This window comes from Pinus tabuliformis, chromosome 4_2 (assembly GCF_031772625.1).
Source record: "Pinus tabuliformis cultivar Carrire ecotype Pingquan chromosome 4_2, CPIR1, whole genome shotgun sequence".
NCBI classification, from domain to species: Eukaryota; Viridiplantae; Streptophyta; class Pinopsida; order Pinales; family Pinaceae; genus Pinus; species Pinus tabuliformis.
Window position 1 is genome coordinate 969,656,778 of NC_142304.1, and position 7,907 is coordinate 969,664,684.

General features: G+C 38.0%; 1 pseudogene; it reads left to right on the top strand.

Annotated features, from left to right (window-relative positions):
- The first annotated feature begins 315 nt into the window (after window positions 1-315).
- On the top strand, window positions 316-1,047 carry LOC149172860 (uncharacterized; annotated as a pseudogene).
- Window positions 1,048-7,907: the final 6,860 nt, after the last annotated feature.

Here is a 7,907-nt window from a genome sequence, read left to right on the forward strand (position 1 = left end):
CAATGCACAGTCTTTTCAACGCTTCAAAAACCAGTTCTCACAGTGGACATTCAATGCAATTCCACGTGTTTTGAATGCATAAAATCTTAACACAGCAGCGTAGATAAATGTATTTGAACAGAATAAACTGGTAGGTGAAACAATGGTGCGGAAATGAGGCCCCTAACAACCTCAAATAGAATATGAAAACCTCAAACAGAATATGACAACGAGCTGTTGAAGTCGTTGGAAGAATAACTCAACTTATAAGTGTCTGGATTTTGTATACCTCTTTGCTGGTGATGAATTATCTTGGAGCACAGTAAAATCGCTGCTAAGACGCCTTTAACCCCGGCAGGTGTTCCCAATAAACGCCCGGCGACCTTAGCCAACTGCTCAACAACAGAAATGGCGACTGAGAATCCATTCAAAGCTGAATTTGAGAAGTACCGCGACCAACTCAACGAGATGAATGACAAGAGGGAGAGGCTTGTGAAGGCCAGCCGTGATGTTACACAGAGCAGCAAGAAAGTTATTTTCCAGGTTCATAGGATTGGCAAACATAATCAGCAAACAGTTCTGGGATGCAAGAGTATGTTGAAGCAGCGACTGTACTAGAGTTTTGTAAATCTGGAAAGCTTTTGACGCTTGCAGATCTTAATAGCAGACTCACAAAACTTAGTGATCCATCTACTAGCCCTTTGAAAATCAACCTTTTAGATTATCTTCTTGGGATTGGAGATTTGATGGGAGAACTCATGAGGTTAGCCATCAGTCAGGTAGTTGATGGAGAAGTAGAGGTGGCTAACACCATATGCAATTTTGTACGAGATCTTTATAAGGATCTCAGTCTTGTTACTCCTATAACTGATGATAGCTACGAAATGAACAAGAAGATGGAGACAATGCTTCAAAGTTTAGTAAAAATAGAAAATGCTTGCTATGTTGTTCGAATTAGAGGATCAGAATACATAACTGATGCTCAGGGTGAGCAGTATAGATACACATTGGCACTTGATGAAGAAGGATAAAATTGGCGTTCCTCTACAACAATGACTAGATGGAAACTTGGACCTTGATAAGACGCAGGGGAATAATGAGTCAGAGCTACCAGGATTCTCTATTGGTTAGTGGGTGCAGAGAACGCAGCTAAAATATGGCTGATAGGATTTCAGAATAGAGAATTTAAGTCACAGATTATTATGACTGAGCAGATTCAGAATGGCAGAGAGAGGCCAAAAATGGCGCTGGAGAAATGACAGATTGCAGCTAAAATTTAGCTGAGGGCAGAAATGACCTGCACATAAAGGCCATAAAACAAATGGCTCAAAATAATTATGCAGGGCAGGAATACGCCTGCTCTGATACCATGTTAAACACACATGGGCAACAGCAAATAGGAAAGATAAAACATGACAGTACGATTTTTATTAACAAGAGACATACATTTATAGTACATTATGTGACCGTTGGGTTTCACATCCCAAGGTCTCTTGGACTGTTTTTGTCTATTCGGCTTCCACACTAACCCATTGAGGATTAGGTGTCCAACGATTTCTTAATAAAAAAATAGTCTTTCTTTTCAAAGCAATTAATTTCAACAAAAAATCAAGTGCTGGAATCACTGTTCTTTGGCCCTTAGCCCATATGCCTATCAAAATATTTGTAATATTTATAAAGGTGAAAAGTGACTTGCAATACATACTTACAAGGAATTTAACAATTAATAACAATTAACGAATTAAAGACGATATAAATATTTTTTCACAATAAATTTTACAAATTTGCAGGTTAAATGCAATGCACTATATACGCAATGTTTTGCTTCAGAACTTATGTAGAACCAAATTACGATTTAAAGTCGTAAATAAAACCTGATTTTTGTTTGCTCAAAACCTTTCACAAAATTATAATCAAAGTACGTCCCCTGATCCGCAATGGTTTGCTTGAAAGCCTCCGGGAAACAAATTTACAAACAAGAGCACGAAACCCTCCGCAAATTCTCATCACAAAGGCCTGAAATATTTTTCAAGAATAGTGTGTCTACATGAACAGTGTGAATGCAAGATTAGTATGAATGCAAGATTTGCTCCAAAAGTTTTTAGAATAGTGTTTTTTTTTTCAGAGGAAAAAACCATCATAGATTTATATTAAGAAAATATAAAGATCTGCATTACATAACAAGATTTGAGGGCAAAAGAAAGCCCAGATGCTGATACTAAATATAGGGACAGATTTTCAGGATCATCCAAAACTATGACAGAAACATATACATAACCTGCATTATCCGATCATGATACAAAATCATTCTACCGCAGAAGAAACAAAAACAGCAAAAGATTGCATGATAAAACACATTCATAGAGAGCTTGCGGCCTTGCCATGGATGAGAGTCACATTCCATTAATGCTGAAATCCTGAATGAGGAAAGAGATACCATCAAGCATGACTGATAATGAGCACAGACCAGGCTGCATGCTAAGACCATCCTTTGAGAGGATATCAGCCTGAGCATTCCAGGAACGGGGAATATGCTGAAACGTAATCTGGTTAATTAAGTTCCGAAAGAAGCTGATGCGGCTTAACCATCCGAGGAGATGAGGACAGTTTATAAGACCCAGACCGTTAACATGATCAATGAGCGATTTTGAGTCTCCAAAGATTGATATAGACTGAATGCCCAAGAAGACACAGAAAGCAAGCAACCCCGAGAGAGCCCTAGCCTCCGCCAGAGAGTTTGAGCCAAAACCGCCATGCCAAGATAAAGAATAGTGAAGGTTGTCACTTATAACGATGACAACCCCGCAGCCACAACTATGGTTGCGTTCAGCTCCATCAAAGAACGCGGCAGGGGTCTGATAGGAAAAGATTCCCAGCTCCTTTTTGCAGTTTTTTTTGGCTGAGAGTCGTCCTGATGTAAAGAGTCATGGCATGCCATAATACGCTGAAGAATTGCATGAAGGGGCTCCTTTGATTCTTGAAAAATTTGTGCGTTTCTCCATTTCCATAAGAACCAAACAGCAATGATGAACAATGATCTCCAGGATAGACATCACCCACTCCACCACTTGTAGCCATCCTGTACAGAAGGAAAGATAAGGTAAGGGAAACCAAATACTAAAGAAAGTTCATACCAGATATGGAGGGACGAGGCGCATTGAAAAAACATATGCAAGTTTGATTCCTCTGCATTTTGGCACATGGCGCATCTACTTGGGCCCTGCCAGTTTTTCCTTTGAAGAACCTCCCATGTGAGATTCCTGCAGCCTCCCAAAGGCAAGGAGGGAAGAGCAGACCAGGACACCCAGCGAGAACCAAGATCATTTCAGCATAAATATCCTTTACACGAACTGGCAGTTTTGCTTTTGGAAGAGACCAAACCAAGACATCCTTTGTTCCCCAGGCTATTTAGTCTCTCTTTTACAGAGATCCAGACAGGGATTGAGTCTGACCAAGATTTGATCAGTTTGTCCCATGAGAAACATCCCTATCTCTGAAGAAAGCATACCAGCGGAGGAGGGAAAGAGAAATCCAGACCACATGAAATAGAGTCAAAACCGATAAGCATACTAGATCCCGAGCAGAGATTCCATCGAAGATTTTCCATGAAGAAAGGATGGACTTTCCTGAGGCTTTGCCAGATAGTCGATCCCTTTCTAATGCCAATGGAGCGCCTTCTGTACCAGAACTCTAAGCTCCTGCCTTTTAAATATTTCGCCCTTATAACCTTGCTCCATGGCCCTTCACCAAAAATACCTCTATAAAGAGATTTGCAGAGTAGTGCTTTCCCGAAAGAGCGCATGTCTAAAAGACCCCAGCCCCCCGCCTTTCTTGGTTTTGATATAGAAGCCATCTTGACTAAGTGAAATTTGCTCTGATTAACTTGTCCTCCCCAGAGGAAATTGGCTGCCAGATTGTTCATTCGGTTAATAATACTAGCAGGGAGAAAGAAGATGTGAGCCCAATAAACTGCTAGTTGAGATAGAACAACCTGCACTAAAATGAATCTACCAGCTAATGAAAGAAATTTTAACTCCCAGCCTGAGATCTTCTTATAAAAACGGTCCAATAACCATTGCTAATCCCACTTGGAGTTGCCTTTAGCCTTTAAGTTGAAACCCAAATATTTAATCCCTTCCTTGATCGAAAAAGGAGCAATGCCCATCAGCGCAGAAATCCAAAGAACGATTTCCATGTTAGAATCATTGTGAAACAAAGACGATTTTTCCTTGTTGATAAACAGACCTGTTGCTTTCTGAAAATTTGCAAGGATATCGTTTAGGCAAAGATGAGGACATCATCAACAAAGAGATTGTGAGAAAGGGAAATGTCCTTGCAAATCTTAACCGGGCGACATCTCTTGTCCTCAACTGCTTTATTTATCTGCAGACTGAGAGAGTTCATTACCAGGATGAAGAGCAGAGGAGAGAGGGGGCATCCCTGTCGGAGACCTCTCTCCGCTTGGAAGAAAGACGAAGGAATTCCATTTACAATGACTGAATATCTGACATTCTCAACGCAAGACATCACCCAGTTGATGCTCTGAGTTTTCAATCCTATTTTGGCCAGCAGGATTCTTAAGAAGCCCCAGTCTACACAATCATAGGCTTTTTGCAGATCAATCTTGAGAATAGCCGCGTCCAAATTGTTTGACAGCATTGAGAACAGACTTTCCTGGGTCATGGCAACAACATCCAAGATGATACGGCCCTTTAAGAACGCATGTTGGTCCCTAGAGATGAAGGAATTTAGAATGGGCTTCATCCTTTCCGCAATGATTTTTGATATGATTTTGAACATGATATTGCAAAGCGAGATAAGCCTAAAATCATGGAAGGAATCAGACCTTTCCTTTTTTGGGATTAAAGCAATAAAGGTAGAGGAGATTGCACTATGAATGCTTCCAGACATCCGAGATGCATCCACCATCCGCAACAGATCCGCTTTTAAAAGGTCAAAGAAGTGAGAGAAAAATTCAATTGGCCATCCATCCGGCCCAGGGCTTTTATCCTTTTTGAGAGCTTTGATAGCTCTCAGGAGTTCTTCTTCAGAGATCGGCTTGTTGAAACTTTCATTTGTTGTGTCGTCAAACATTTCCGGAACCAATTCAATACCCCATAGAGCATCTTGAAAGTTTACATCCCTTCTTCTGTATTGATTCTGAAAAAAACTCGTTGCCTCCGCCGAGATTTCGTGCTGAGAGAAGAGAACATTTCCCATGTCATCTCTGATCCTTCAAATAGAATTTTTCTCTCTTCTTGCATTTGCATAATTGTGAAAAAACATCATATTCTTGTCCCCTTCTTTAAGCCAAATGGCTCTGCTCTTAAGTCTCCATGTAGCCTCCTCCTTTAACAAAAACAATTGTTTCCTTTTCTCCAATTTTCTTGTCTACATGAACAGTGTGAATGCAAGATTTGCTCTAGAAGTTTTTAGAATAGTATGTCTACATGAACAATATGAATGCAAGATTTGCTACAAAAGTTTTTAGAATAGTATGTCTACATGAACAATATGAATGCAAGACTTGCTCGAAAGCCTCCAGCAGACAATTTCACATGCTAGAAAGCCCAACACGAACCAAAAATCTCCCCATGAAAGACTCTTTTTTCGCGCAAAAGATTTCAGAAAATTAGTCTAAATATACCGCATGAATCCATAAATATGCAAATTGAAGCCTCGGGAGACGAATCTAAATACTATAAAGCACGAAACGAGTCTCAAAATTTCTCAACAAAAGCATTGAAAGAGCAGCTACCAATTTTTATTAAAAAAACTAATCGATTATTTTTCACAGAAAAATAAATAATTATCTCGTATGCTGCTACTTTTACGAAGTCTCTTTTTTAAACAAATATTTAAATAATTCTTAGTTTTCTGCTATTTTTCCGAGTCTTATTTCACATATCTTTAGAAAATTGTCAGCTACTAATTAATAGTCAAACCCTAAACGTATCGTTTTTTCTGCTACTTGGTTTTCTATTCAGCGTAAATGGTGGTTATGTTTATGCTAAACTGCTAAATCCAACGAGTGTGGGCTCAAATGGTGGTTAATGATTAGGTTAAAATTCTAAATCCAAATTTTGCAGTGCCCTAGTTTGAAGTAGGGGCTAGGGGAGATTGAGGAAGAAATGAAAAACATATTTTAACATGTATTAGATTAAATATAGTTTATGGAACAAATTGTTTTTCTATTTGGTTCTTGTATTTGGCTTTTTCTATGTTAAACTTTACAATAAACGCTCTCAATTTCTAGACAAATCCCTCGTTGAATAGATTATCCCAAGACCTAGCTACTAGAATATCTGCATAACTTTTTCTGTTGTCTTTGAAAGCCATGCATTCTAAAATGAAATGTTTTTTTGTTTCCACTTTTCTGGAAGAGCAAAAAATACACTCTTTCCTCCCACACTTCTTTTGGTCCTTTCCAGCACCCCGTTTCACTAAGCAATAAGGATTTTGGCTCTCCAAGAAATATTGGTCCCTATGTAAGCAGGTGTATGAGGCTAAAGATAGCCTATGGAACAAATTGATTCTCCATTTAGTTCTTGTATTCAACCCTATTCCTATGAAATTGCACAATAAACACTCTCAATTTCTCGACAAACCCCTCACTGAATAGATTATCCCAAGAGTTAGCTGTCAGAATATCTGCATAACTTTCCCTGCTATCTTTGAAGGCCTCCCATTCTAAAATGAAATGTTTTTCTGTTTCCATTTTTTTGGAATATCAAAAAATACACTCTTTCCTCTCACACTTCTTTTGGTCTTTTCCAACTCCTGTTTCACAACGGAGTTGATGAGAATTAGTCCTTAACTAAGCAATAAAGATTTTGGCTCTCCAAGAAATATTGGTCCCTATGTACGCTTTTTGTTGATGATTATGAGTGGGGTTAAACTCTTCAATATAGTACTTTTCTTTTCTCCCTAACTCCTTATTCCAAGTACGCTTGTGGAACTTATCCATAACAAAAGTTTTTATCTCCTTATTGTTTGTGGGGCACATGTTCAAGCAAATACCCCATTTACTAAACCATTTGTTATTTTGAGGCATCTAAGTCGTCTTTCTTTTGCACAATATGTCATTAAAGACAACCTTTGGCCATCTATCATCTTCTAATTGCTCAATTTTTTTTAAATACCTTATGACTCACACCATAACAATTGTTTCAATAGGAATAACCCCTATTTCACTTAACAAGATATCATAAGGAACTAAACTTTAAATTTTGAATTTGTTTGCAATCAAAGGCTTCTGAATTTTCTCAATTTGTTTCAACTGAATGGAAGATGTACTATCGGCCCACAGTTCACAACCATAGAGAATCATCAAAAGCACTAAAAGCCCAAAAGAAGTTAGAGTGATTTTCCAGTCCCATAACTCTACCTCTCTACACCTATTTTGAAAAACATAAAATGATTTCCAGCTTATTTCTAGATTCAAGGGTACTTAGCGTTGAAAGTTGCTTTTATTTTTTCTGAATATTTTTTTTATTAAAGAAATTATTTTATTAAAACTACTTGAAAATTATGAGTTTTTGAGTGAGTGGAGTTTAATTATTAGATGTTTTTGTCTTTTTATGGAAGTTCTTTTGTCAGTTTTGTCCAAAATGCAGTAAAGATTCTTTAGAATATTAAATTAGTTTTTTTTATTCAAAAACACATATTAAACAATAAGGAATTACAAGTTTGTCCAAGATTCAATCTCTGGCTAGAAAAACAAAAGCATGCAATAGTTAAATATGTGCCTTTTGAGTGAGTCTAATCAAAGTATTCAAAATCGGTCGGATTGTAAACCGGTCAACCAACTAGTTCATTAGGTTGAGCCATCCAACTAGTATAAAAACTAGTTTAGAACCTTGTGGGCTAGGGTTTCTGGGACTAATCAACCATAAACTAGTTAGTTTATGACAGAATTGGCTAGTTTT